This window comes from Schistocerca piceifrons, chromosome 7 (assembly GCF_021461385.2).
Source record: "Schistocerca piceifrons isolate TAMUIC-IGC-003096 chromosome 7, iqSchPice1.1, whole genome shotgun sequence".
In the NCBI taxonomy this organism is placed as follows: domain Eukaryota; kingdom Metazoa; phylum Arthropoda; class Insecta; order Orthoptera; family Acrididae; genus Schistocerca; species Schistocerca piceifrons.
Window position 1 is genome coordinate 556,668,019 of NC_060144.1, and position 13,379 is coordinate 556,681,397.

Here is a 13,379-nt window from a genome sequence, read left to right on the forward strand (position 1 = left end):
CGCAAAATGCGTTTTATATTTAGAGTGGCGTCGGATGATTTCGTGTTGTTCTAGTAGATAATGCCAATAGCCCATGCTCGATATCAAGGTCCGCGAGAGCACGTAATGATGCCATGCGTGTCCTCCAATCCAGCGGATTGCCGATGTTTTTTGTGAGGGGAAAAAGACAGCGTCAGGGAAAAATAGAGCGTCCGTCGTGATCGTGGATTCGTCGTCCATCTGAGCCACCGAGAACACAGAGGATGGTGCGACTGCAGGGACTTACCCCTTGCACGCCTCCCGTGAGACCCACATTCCCAACTGTCCACAACCTACATTCATACTGTTCCTAATAGATATTTGCCCATTCACTCATTACTCGCACCAGACTAAGCTGACGAGTTCCGCAAGAGTTCTGGCAAAGCGTGCGCATTCGCATAGAAGAAGGTCATTGGCCGTGTAGCCTATAACTATGGTATCTGTTCCCGAAAGAACAGATACCATTGATGACCGTGCAGCTTCTCTAGAACGAAATGACAATTAAATCGAAACCCTTAGCTACCGACAGGTGTTGTTGATATACATCAATGGGGACAGCTGAAAATGTGCGCCCCGACCGGGACTCGAACCCGGAATCTCCTGCTTACATGGCAGACACTCTATCCATCTGAGCCACCCAGATGCACGGTTCCCGAAAGAATAGATACCATCTTCATATATATTATGTGTCTTTTTGTCGGACATATTTACGAATTCGAGGATTCACAATAATCTACGGAAAATAATGTGTGTCTATTCTAATAAAATGTCTTCTCGGCGTCCAACTGCTTTATTTGAGAGCTATAACACGTATGCGGTTGTTACTCCCTCGGCAGCTTTTGTATTGCTATTACTTACTCTTTCTTATCCACTCATTTACTTCTCATGCTACCACGTTCGTCCCAAATCTGAAGTACTTGTACGATTGCGAAGAAAATATGACTACCTGCAGTTTTCAGCCAACACTCTCATCTGTTCCACCTCCACCTACTGTAGAATTGGTTCAAATGGTTCTGAGCACTATGGGACTCAACTACTGAGGCCATTAGTCCCCTAGAACTTAGAACTACTTAAACCTAACTAACCTAAGGACATCACACACATCCATGCCCGAGGCAGGATTCGAACCTGCGACCGTAGCGGTCTCGCGGTTCCAGACTGCAGCGCCTAGAACCGCGCGGCCACTTCGGCCGGCCTACTGTAGTATTCCTCGCATTTTATGCTTAGGGTGATGTACTCAGGTAGTATTTTATTAGCTGCATCGAACTTTATAAGATTTCCAGGAAACTCAATAAATCGAAATAAATTTATTTTTAGTAGCAATGGTGTAAAGTAAATCGTAGTAATATTGTTTCACTTTTAGTTTCTGAAGTAATTTTCACATTAAAAGAACAGGTTCTTCTAACAGTTCAGCGTCGCAAGTATCTATGGAAAGTACTGGAAAGGAGGTTAAACCACGAGTAGGCAGCAAGATGTTGGACGACCACGCATCACAGAACGTGGAGGTCGGAGATTTTTGCGTTCTGCAAAGAAGATAGGCGTCGATCTGTGGCAGATCTGTTGGCAGGATACAATGCTGGTGTGGGCACAGGTGTTACGGAGCACACCCTTCAGAGCACATTGTTCAACGTTGGTTTCCGCCTTCGTGTACGCATGTTGAGCCAACGACATGGTCTATAACGATTGGCCGCGCGGGATTAGCCGAGCGGTCTAAGGCGCTGCAGTCATGGACTGTGCGGATGATCCCGGAGGAGGTTCGAGTCCTCCCTCGGGCATGGGTGTGTGTGTTTGTCTTTAGGATAGTTTAGGTTAAGTGGTGTGTAAGCTTAAGGACTGATCACCTTAGCAGTTAAGTACCATAAGATTTCACACACATTTTTTTTTCTTTTTTTTGTTACAACGGTTGCAGTGGCCCCGGGACCATAGAGATTGGGTCATCGAAACATGTGACTGTGTCGTTTTATCGCATGAATCACGTTCCTCGTTTCACCAAGTTAATGGTCGTGTCCGGATATGCCGTCATCCAGGGGAACCGACTGCTCGAGCCAATCCAAGCCACGATGGCAGCTGTGGAACTTATTGTAAGCCACTTGCATCCTCGACGGCGATGCTATCTTCCAACAGGATAACGTTCGTGTCACAAGGCTAAAATTGTGCTATAGTTGTTTGAGGGGCGTGATAGTGAACTTACGTTGATGTCTTGCCCACCAAAATCGCGTACTCTGAACCGAATGGAACACATACGCGACATTAACCGACGCCTGCTCCTCATCTTCAAATCACCGGTCCGTAATTTACCGGGAGTGCTGACCTGTAGGTAGACATCTCTTGCCACATGCCTCCTGAAAGCTTGCAAAGACTTGTCGAATCCACGCTACGCAGAACAGGTGCTGTATTGTGTTCCGAAGATGGTAATAACAGTGTTCTGGCTCATCGGTTTATATTCGCTTAGCACACTAAAAATTAATCCACTACATGGAAATCATAAGCATTACTGTAATCACCGAAGGCGGAAAAAGGAAGCCAGTTTTTAAAATTTTCCCTTTAACCACCAATGGCGAAAAATGAAATGTTTAGAGAAGTGAAAATCTGCTCATTTACTTAACAATTTCGAATAACTTATGCGAACAGCTTATTTAGGAAGTAGTGGAGTATAATTTACCCGTGGTTATCCCTTCAGAATGGTCAATACTATCTCGTCATATACGCATTTCATCTTGAAATACCCGGTTTATGAAGGGCGTTATATTCCTCGAAGAAAGTTACATACGAACGCTACTAAAAGCGCTGCAGCTGCCGTTAACCAACGACTATCGGAAGTCATAAACTTCAGAATCATAGTTTGCTTCCTTAAGGGGTCGCTATACAACAGAAAACACGGACCTCTTCCTGTTAGGCGAGACAAAAATAACTAGAAATATAGAGGCTTCTGAAACGTAGCACAACAATTCTTGCACGACATAATCTGCAAACTTCGCATATTCTCAACGCTGTTGTCAATACGATCGTCGAAACAAACTTCCTCACTATGCTACTTCACTGTCTTTTATATCTCTACTCATCAGTGCCATTGTTATCAACATCAAAATATTCCTTTTTCATCCTGATAAAAAAAAACGCTTTTTTCTCGTTTCTGCCTAGAACGTGCACCATAGACTCCAACCAAAAACAAACATACTCCAGTAAACTGCTTTTCGGTTATATAACAGATGTATACCAAAGCTGTGACACAAAGATAGGCTGCATGCATATTTCACTTCTTCCTTCCTCCAGTATGTTCCTTTACGGATAGCAATACATATTCAGATTGTGTCATTCACTCTGGAGAAGGGTGTTTACTGTTTTGAAACTTCGAAACAGATGAAAACTGTCTACCGCACCGCGATTTGAACTCGGTAACTTGACTTCCACAATCAATGTTCCATTATTGGCAGCAGATGCCGCTTTTGTGCAGAGTGCTAGTCCAGCTTCCGCAAAGTTTGAAAACTAGGGGAGAGATATTGACTGAAGTTAAGCTATGCTGGCGGGTTGTGGATCGTATACGGGTAGTTCCATTTATAAGACACGAAACAATATTCCGGTTTCGATTCGTGCTCCCGTACGCAATTTTAACGTCCCAATAGTACACGGATAGTGTCGCCTGTCCCGCGAAAGACTATAATGAAGTATCTGAAAAGTGTCAACTGCCAAGCACACTAAAGTAGACGCTTGACAGTTGCCAAAAAGTTGTTTAGGAAATTGTAAATACCGGTTTTCTGACTGTGACATTTGAGGCATATAAGCAATATTTATTCCCCGAGTTCCTTATACAAATGGAAGGTTCGCAGAATACAGATGTAGATGGTACTAGAATGAAATTTTCACTCTGTAGCGGAGCGCGTGCTGATATGAAACTTTCGGGCAGGTTAAAACTGTGTGCCCGAACGAGACTCAAACTCGGGACCTTTACCTTTCGCGGGAAAGTGCTTAACGACCTTTTTTTTTTTTTTTTTTTTGTTACTCCTCTTATTTTGTTCGGTATGGTTCGCTGCGTTTGCTCGGGGCGGATGTCCCGTTACGCCTGTTGAAGTTCATCGTTGATCCATTCACTCTTTCTTTTTTATTAGAGAGGGCAGTTAACCCTCTGATCGAACACGCTAGGCCACCATGCACCTACTGAGCTACCTAAGCACAACTCAGGACCCCTCCTTACAGTTTTAATTCCACCAGCACCTTGCTCTCGCCCGCGAAAGACAAAGGTCCCAAGTTCGAGTCTGGGTCGACATACAGTTTTAATCTGCCAGGAAGTTTCGTAGATGGTACTCACATTCCTATGTAATACTGACAGCGTCTCGATCATACACAGGGAGACGCTCGTGAATGTACTTTTAATCGCTCTGAACTCCTCTGTAAATCATAACAGTTCATGTATAACGCTTTTCCTATCTATCCTTGTTGCTTCTGAGATAGTTTTCAAGGACGTTTTACATTTTATCTTTTTTCAGACTACAAACATGGTTTTGGTCGTTATTTTCAATGTAATTTGTACATTTGCTCATCATTAGTCAGGTTTCGACAATAATTTTTCATTTGTTAGATTTCTTATCTCTGGAAACTCAGATGCTTTTTTGTACCCGTGCAAGTTATTACATTTTTGCGTAATTGTTTTCGTATTCACGATAGATAAATCAACTCTGAAGAGCTAAGAATGCTTTACCTAGCAAAATGCAGATTTTTTGTTTTTGCTTAGATCGTTACTTGGATATAAGTCTGTATTTCTGAGTGGACAATATCTATGGTTGCCACGTCGACGTTACGCGGATAAACAGTTTTAATAAGATTCTTGTAGATGTGTGTGGTCTGTCCCTTCTTTTTAAACTCAGTCAAGAAAAGGTGCAGGAAACTGGGCGTTTCACTAAAGTCCTTTTTATTATCTGTTAAGATGCTTAACATCTAGATTCACTAAGTAAATGAAGTAAGCCTTGTGAAAAGTTGTTCAACTGCATTTTCATGCAGCAAAGTCACAAATAGTGCCACCTAGTGCGTTATAAGCAATAAGCACTTCTTTGGATGTACATTTTCGGCACAAATAATGTTTCTCAATTACTTTTACAGTTCACTTCACTAAAACCACGCACTCTCACTAATAGCATCCATACCGAAGCAACGACGCTCTTGTTAGAAACTGCAAAATAAATCAGTCTCGTATCGTTCGTTCGTGTAGTGTTCAATGATTAGTTCTAATTGCCAAAATATTACAAAGTTACTCACTTCTCGCTGAGGTAGTGTCTCCAAGCAAAGGCTGTACGATGCGCCAAGCAGAGTTACAATCTTTAATAAGAGAGGCAACTTACAATTTAGCTATCGCATCTCTCAGTTAAATGATCCAAACAGAATAACTTTTAATAAGGGAAGCAATTTACAATTTAGCTGTCACATTTCTCAGTTAAATCATCCAAACAGAATATTTGTGATCACATAAGCCTTATACTACCTTCTATCGCAGTGTCCCTGACATAAATCTACAACTACACTACTGGCCATTAAAACTGCTACACCAAGAAGAAATGCAGATGATAAACGAGTATTCATTGGACAAATATATTATACTAGAACTGACATGTGATTACATTTTCACGTAATAAATTTTCACGTAATAACAGCCTTGATACGCAAGGGCATTGAGTCAAACAGAGCTTCGATGGCGTGTACAGGTACAGCTGCCCATGCAGCTTCAACACCATACCACAGTTCATCAAAAGTAGTGACTGGCGTATTGTGACGAGCCAGTTGCTCGGCCACCATTGACCAGACGTTTTCAGTTGGTGAGAGATCTGGAGAATGTGTTGGCCAGGGCAGCAGTCGAACATTTTCTGTACCCGGAAAGGCCCGTACAGGACCTGCAACATGCGGTTGTGCATTATCCTGCTGAAATGTAGGGTTTCGCAGGGATCGAATGAGGGGTAGAGCCACGGGTCATAACACATCTGAAATGTAACGTCCACTGTTCATAGTGCCGTCAATGCGAACAAGAGGTGACCGAGACGTGTAATCAATGGCACCCTATACCATCACGCCGGGCGATACGCCAGTATGGCGATGACGAATACACGCTTCCAATGTGCGTTCACCGCGATGTCGCCAAACACGGATGCGACCATCACGATGCTGTAAACAGAACCTGGATTCATCCGAAAACATGACGTTTTGCCATTCGTGCACCCAGGTTCGTCGTTGAGTACACCATCACAGGCGCTCCTGTCTGACGGAGCATCAAGGGTAACCGCAGCCACGGTCTCCGAGCTGATAGTTCATGCTGCTGCAAACGTCGTCGAACTGTTCGTGCAGATGGTTATTGTCTTGCAAACGTCCCCATCTGTTGACTCAGGGATCGAGACGTGGCTGCACGATCCGTTACAGCCGTGCGGATAAGATGCCTGTCATCTCGACTGCTGGTGATACGAGGCCGTTAGGATCCAGCACGGCGTTCCGTATTACCCTCCTGAACCCACCGATTCCATATTCTGCTAACAGTCATTGGATCTCGACCAACGCGAGCAGCAATGTCGCGATACGATAAACCGCAATCGCGATAGGCTACAATCCGACTTTTATCAAAGTCGGAATCGTGATGGTACGCATTTCCCCTCCTTACACGAGGTATCACAACAACATTTCACCAGGCAACGCCGGTCAACTGCTGTTTGTGTATGAGAAATCGGCTGGAAACTTTCCTCATGTCAGCACGTTGTAGGTGTCGCCACGGGCGCCAACCTTGTGTGAATGCTTTGAAAAGCTAATCATTTGCACAAAAGCCTGAATAACCTCCTTTCGCAGGGCGGACTGATGCGGGGCGTACACGAAGAGAGTCCGTGAGGTTCTGGAAAGCGCCGACAGAGCTGTGGAGCCACGCATATGCCGGCTCCAGCGCAGTGACCAGGCATCTGCGCCATGTCTCTCGGTTGAGGATCCATTGCTCGAACAGCACGATCCATATGGTGCCTCAGGTTCTCCATTGCGTTTAAATTCAGGGACTTCGATGGCCAGGATGGTAGGCTAAACTCATCCTAGTGCTCTTGGAGTTCCAACGTACACTGCAAGCTGTATGGCACGTAGCACTGTGTTTGTGCTTCATACCATCGTGTTGAGGCAAAACAAACTGCATGTAGGGGTCGATATGGCGCCAAGGATAGACGCGTATTTCACCTGTCGCTGCTCAGTGGACATCCATCTCCAGTGCTGGCGTGCAGATTCCAGACGATCAGAAGCAAGGCACCGCCTCTGGAACGTGGGTCAGGGTGTGAGACAAACTACGGCCAGTAAGCGTTCTTGTTGTCTTTTCTCGAACAGTCGAAAGTCTTTAATGAATTTTTGAATTCTCTCAAGTTATGGGCTTGCAATGAACCCGGTTCTAGGCGCTTCAGTCTAGAACCGCGCGACCGCTACGGTCGCAGGTTCGAATCCTGCCTCGGGCATGGATGTGTGTGATGTCCTTAGGTTAGTTGGGTTTAAGTAGTTCTAAGTTGTAGTGGACTGATGACCTTAGATGTTAAGTCCCATAGTGCTCAGAGCCATTTGAACCATTTTTTTTTTTTTTTTTTTTTTTTTTTTGCAATGAACCAGACAAAGTTTAAACAACAATAGCTAAGTCCGGTGGTCTGGACACAGTTTCATCTGATGAGTATCAGGCCTTGTCAATGATATCTGGTTTCGAACCAGACAGGAACTGCTTTCAATGAGTGGAGGTCCATCCGAACCAGTTTCCCATCGAACATTTCAAAGATGACTGTATGCAGTGGATACTTGGAGTTGCATATTTCGCAAGAAGCTATTGTCTCAAGTTGAACATAAAACTCGAAGCCTTCAGTGGGCCAAACAACATAGAGACTGAACTTAGTGGACTGCAGGCGTATCGTGCGGCCAGAGGAGCAGCGATATTGCCTCTTTTCAAATGATACGAGTCGTCGAGTGTTCCGATGACCCAGTGGTGAGTTCAGCCTGCGGTGAAGGGAAGATGCAGTTCAGATCAGAGGTGGTGGTTCTGTGACATTTTAGAGGTATGTTTCATACAGTGACATGGGCCCACTGATTCAGGTTACTGTAAACCTGAATCAGGATGTTTATCTCAACAGCCTCGATGACCAAGTATTGTCCTTTCTTTCGCTGCGGACATTCTTGTCTTCCAAGGTGACAAAAGCCATCTTTTCAGAGCTACACACATACGATCCTGGTTTGACTGCACTCAGGCATCCTATCGAAGGTCGATCGACCCGATTAACCATCGGATCTTAGTACTGTGGAAAATGTCTGAGGGTATTTGGAATTGTGTGTGAAACATAGCAATCGACGACATCCACACAATTTGGTGGCTCCAGGAAACATAATTATCCAAGAGTGGCATCAGATGGATACGTTGAAAAGGCCGGGGACACTCTTCCTCGACGAATTGAGGCCTTTATCAAGACTAGAAAAGATAAGGCAGGGGTGGACAACAACTTGGCTCGCAACCCTTGCATTGGCATGAGTGCCACAGCACTCAGACTGGCTGGCACACTTCCCTCACCTTCAAAAAAATGGCTCTGAGGACTATGGGACTTAACATCTAAGATCCCCAGTCCACTAGAACTTAGAAATACTTAACAACCACTTAACAACTTAACTTACAACGCAGCATGTCATTCTCAATGGAGAGAAGTCTTCCGAAGTAAGAGTGATTTCAGGTGTGCCGCAGGAGAGTGTCGTAGAACCGTTGCTTTTTACAGTATACATAAATGACCATGTGGATAACATCGGAAGTTCACTCAGGCTTTTTGCGGATGATGCTGTGGTATATCGAGAGGTTGTAACAATGGAAAATTGTACTGAAATGCGGGAGGATCTTCAACGAATTGACGCATGGTCCAGGGAATGGCAATCGAATCTCAATGTAGACAAGTGTAATGTGCTGCGAATACATAGAAAGAAAGATCCTTTATCATTTAGCAACAATATAGTGGGTCAGCAACTGGAAGCAGTTAATTCCATAAAGTATCTGGAAGTAGGCATTAGGAGTGATTGAAAATGGAATGATCATATAAATTTGATCGTCGGTAAAGCAGATGCCAGACTGAGATTCATTGGAAGAATCCTAAAGAAATGCAATACGAAAAGAAAGGAAGTAGGTTACAGTACACTTGTTCTCCCACTGCTTGAATACTGCTCAGCAGTGTGGGATCCGTGCCAGATAGGGTTGATAGAAGAGAGAGAGAAGATCCAACGGAGAGCAGCGCGCTTCGTTACAGGATCATTCAGTAATCGCGAGAGCTTTACGGAGATGATAGATAAACTCCAGTGGAAGACTCTGCAAGAGAGACGCTCAGTAGCTCGGTACAGGCTTTTTGTTGAAGTTTCGAGAACATACTTTCACCGAGGAGTCAAGCAGTATATTGCTCCCTCCTACGTAAATCTCTCGAAGAGATCATGAGGATAAAATCAGAGAGATTAGAGCATTCACAGAGGCATACCGACAATCTTTCTTTCCACGAACAATACGAGATTGGAATAGAAGGGAGAACCGATAGAGGTACTCAAAGTACCCTCCGCCACACACCGTCAGGTGGCTTGCGGAGTGTGGATGTAGATGTAGAAACCTAACTAACCTAAGGGCATCACACACATCCATGCCCGAGGCAGGATTCGAACCTGCGACCGTAGCGGTCGCGCGGTTCCCGACTGAAGCGCCTAGAACCGCTCGGCCACCACGACCGGCGCACAAAAAAAGGTACCGGTAGTTTAGAGATCTTTCGTCAGAAACCTATAAAAATGAATGGGAATGACATATTAGACAGAAAGAATGTAAAGGATTAGTTGACAACGAAAGATCAAAAAATAGCAACGATCGACAGATGGTATTGATTTTTCTGTACTCTTCATACTTTTTAGTCTTAATTCTGTGACCATGTTATAGAATATAGACCATTCTTTGTTTTAAATTCTGAGGAAGACACTGGTAGCAGTGTCGAAACCAGGTTAATTTGTTAAAAACAGTGACCGAGGGCTGATTTTCTTTCAATTGGAAAGACGAGACGTTTTGATATAGGAAACGAAATTTAAAAAAAAATTGCTTTAAAATCGGCGTTACTGATTTTCGAGGTCAATCATTAATAGGATTACGATAGACATTGTACCGACAATAAAAGTTTGAATCACCGGATTTTGTAAATCATGAAAAGATATAAGCTGCAACAATGGCGGCCGATCAGTTGCATGACGTTATCAAGTCTTGCACAATGCATCGTCTCAAATTAATACTGAAACAGATAAATACGGGCTAGGACGAGGTACATACAATGATGGATTTCAACTGATATACTGACAAAAAATATGCAGACGCTAGAAATACCGCACCTCCTTCTAAGCGTGCGCCCACATCGGAAGCTACGAGAGAAGACAGTGAGGTAGGCAAGATCCCTCAAAAAAAAAAAAAAAAAAAAAAAAAAAAAAAAAAAAAAAAAAAAAAAAAAAAAAAAAAATCATTTGTTTCAACAGACATTAGTTCACATTTGAAAAGTCACAGATTACGTTTATATAATTATACTACTATGTTGCGTCGTTCCATCTTTGGAGCGATCGATTATCCGATTAATTTGGAAAAAGGGTATCACGTACTAAGGGCAACCTTTTTGATGATGCCGTCCGTAACTGGTAACCGCAAGACCGTCCAAATGTACGTCCAATGGGACCTACCGACAGAACGTTAAGTGACGGAGCATCTGTCACGATTGCGTTCTCAGCTGCGCCTGGTGATAGATAAGGTTTATTTTTATTTTTTACTTTCGTGAAAAGTCGACAACTGTGGGACACATCCCCACACACGTTTAGGTGTTCCATACGGCGTGAAAAAGTAGTCACGAGAATGCGATATGCCGTTACTCGGCTCGTCTTTTTCTGCTGCTTTGTCGACTGGTACTTGTTAAAAAACACGGGGGACGTTCAAGCAAATGTGAATCTGTTGTTACAAAACAATCGTTCGTCGCTGGGCGGATAGAAAGTAATTATGAAGTAATTCCAGACATTTGTTCCGTTCATCACGTCACCAGCTATCATACCACGAAGAATATTTTTCAAACAAAATATCCATTTCACAAACGTTCTACGTTGAAATGTTTTGTGAAATTCAGGCTGTCTCTTCGTGAAGTTCATACTGTTTACTCGTGAAGTTCATACTGCCTAGAATCGCTTCGAAACTGTAAAGATTTGGCCTTGTAGTAGACGAAGAGGTCATCAGAGATGGAGCATGGGCTCGGAATGGGCAGTGACGTGAAAGGAAATCGACCGTGTCCTTGCAAAGGAACCAACCCTGCATTTGCCTTAAGCGATTCAGAGAAACACTGAAAGCCTAAATCTGTCTGTCGGGCGTCCTCCCGACAGAGGGGGGTCGGGGGGGGGGGGGGGGGGAGCGTTGTCTTGACCATTCCGCCACCTCACTCGGCTTGGGAATTTCTTTAAATGAAGTGAAGTTCAGAATTTCAAATGGGAGAATGATATGCAGTGTGATCTGAATCGCAAAATCTGTTTTGTTGCTGTTGCTGAATAGTTACATCATATGTTGGGCCAGTTCTGTGGTGTAAAATCTTGGTACAGCCGCCGACTCAAGTAATACTTAAATTAAGAAGCAGAAATAATGAGAAATTATGGTACTGCTTCAAATACATTTTTGTTCTTGTGAAAAGGAAAAACCTTTTTTTCATTTATTAAAGCATTTCTTCTGACTTAATCGCGTCCACTATTTTCAAATTACAAATAATCTTCTCATACAGAATTGATGATTACAGGCAGGCACATTCACGTTTTCTCGGTTTACTATGTCAGGTAACTCCGTGTTCGTGCATTTTGACATTTGTCTGGTCAGTTGGTTTGGATGGTTCCAGGTTTCAATCTTAGTTTCATTTCTCATTGTAGGAAACCTTTGAGACACTGTCTTCTAAGGCCCCCAAAAAATTCTTCGACCCGCTCTCTCGGTCCACTGATCAGAAAAAATATTTTAAATACTCCAGGGTGCAGAAAAACCCATGTTGAAAACCGGTAAATGGGTTGTTTTGTAATCATTCCTAAAGAAAAACGATTATTTCCAATTTATAGGTGGCTTCATCTGTTGAAATAGCAGAACTGAAGTAATTTTTTTCGTATAATAAATACAAGAGAAGGTTAAACTCAATATAACATTAAAAAGATCTTTCTAAGTATATCCTTTATCCTACCATATTTGCATCTTGTCTTTTTTTTTTTAAACACTGCTTAAAGTTATCAATACGAATAACATATTTTCTTGATGTTACTGAGCCAGCGCAACACATCAAAACAATTTCAAACAAAAAATGTTAGTCCAAGAGTTATATTCGAAGATGCTAATTTAGTGTCATTTGTCACGTGAAGCTCAGAAATCGACTTCTTTCTCTCACGTTTGTAGCTGAATCTCAGCAGTGTGAGGTTTACCGACAGTTAGTCCTTAAAAACTTGCCTAAAAGGGCCTTTACCTGAAAACCTTGAGACGCACCATTATTATCTAGGTGACGGTCGGTGTAGTATATCGGAACAGTGTAAAGGTCTTCCATGGGTGCCCCCTTTCACTCCATCTAGCACGCTGAGCTTGAAAATATTGTCCTCTGGGGGGAACCGCCGATATAAACACTGTTTCCAAATTTCCCTTTTATGTACCATCAGGGCCGAAAGTTAAATCAATGCAATTAGTTTACAAGTTTCCCCAAGCAGACAAACATTCGTCCGAACCTTGGGCTCTCTCGCTAATGAAATTCTGTCCTCCGGGAGCGCAGGGGAAAATCCGGTTACCCATTAGCAGCAAATGCCGCCAGCCCTTTCTGCTCCGACAACAAACTGACCTGCATCACGGTAACGTCAAAATTAACCGACGAGAATTTCGTCGCAGCGTCTGCGTAGGAAATAAACGTACATCTCTTTCACCCCACTGTTTAAAGCTAATGGTGACATACGACCAGACGCTAGGCATTGTGAGAAGTCTAGAAGGTTATGCAACTGAAATCTCTGCTGACTTGAAATCAGTTTCACTAGATCCTAAATATTTGGGAGCCGCGCGGGATTAGCCGAGCAGTCTAAGGCGCTGCAGTCATGGACTGTGCGGCTGTTCCCGGCGGAAGTTCGAGTCCTCCCTCGGGCATAGGTGTGTGTGTGTTTGTCCTTAGGATAATTTAGGTTAAGTAGTGTGTAAACTTAGGGACTGATGACCTTAGCAGTTAACTCCCACAAGATTTCACACACATTTGAACATTTTGAACTATTTGGGAATCATGTGTACCAAGATACACATACCATTTTAAAGCAAACCATGTTGACAACTATGAGTGGATACCATCACGAAGAACGTT

At 43.3% G+C, this 13,379-nt stretch overlaps 1 protein-coding gene across 1 annotated transcript in view; it reads left to right on the plus strand.

Annotated features, from left to right (window-relative positions):
- LOC124804952 (ras-related and estrogen-regulated growth inhibitor) overlaps nucleotides 1–13,379 on the plus strand; it is a 190,723-nt gene that overhangs the window by 124,081 nt on the left and 53,263 nt on the right. The gene's annotated exons all lie outside the window — the stretch shown is intronic.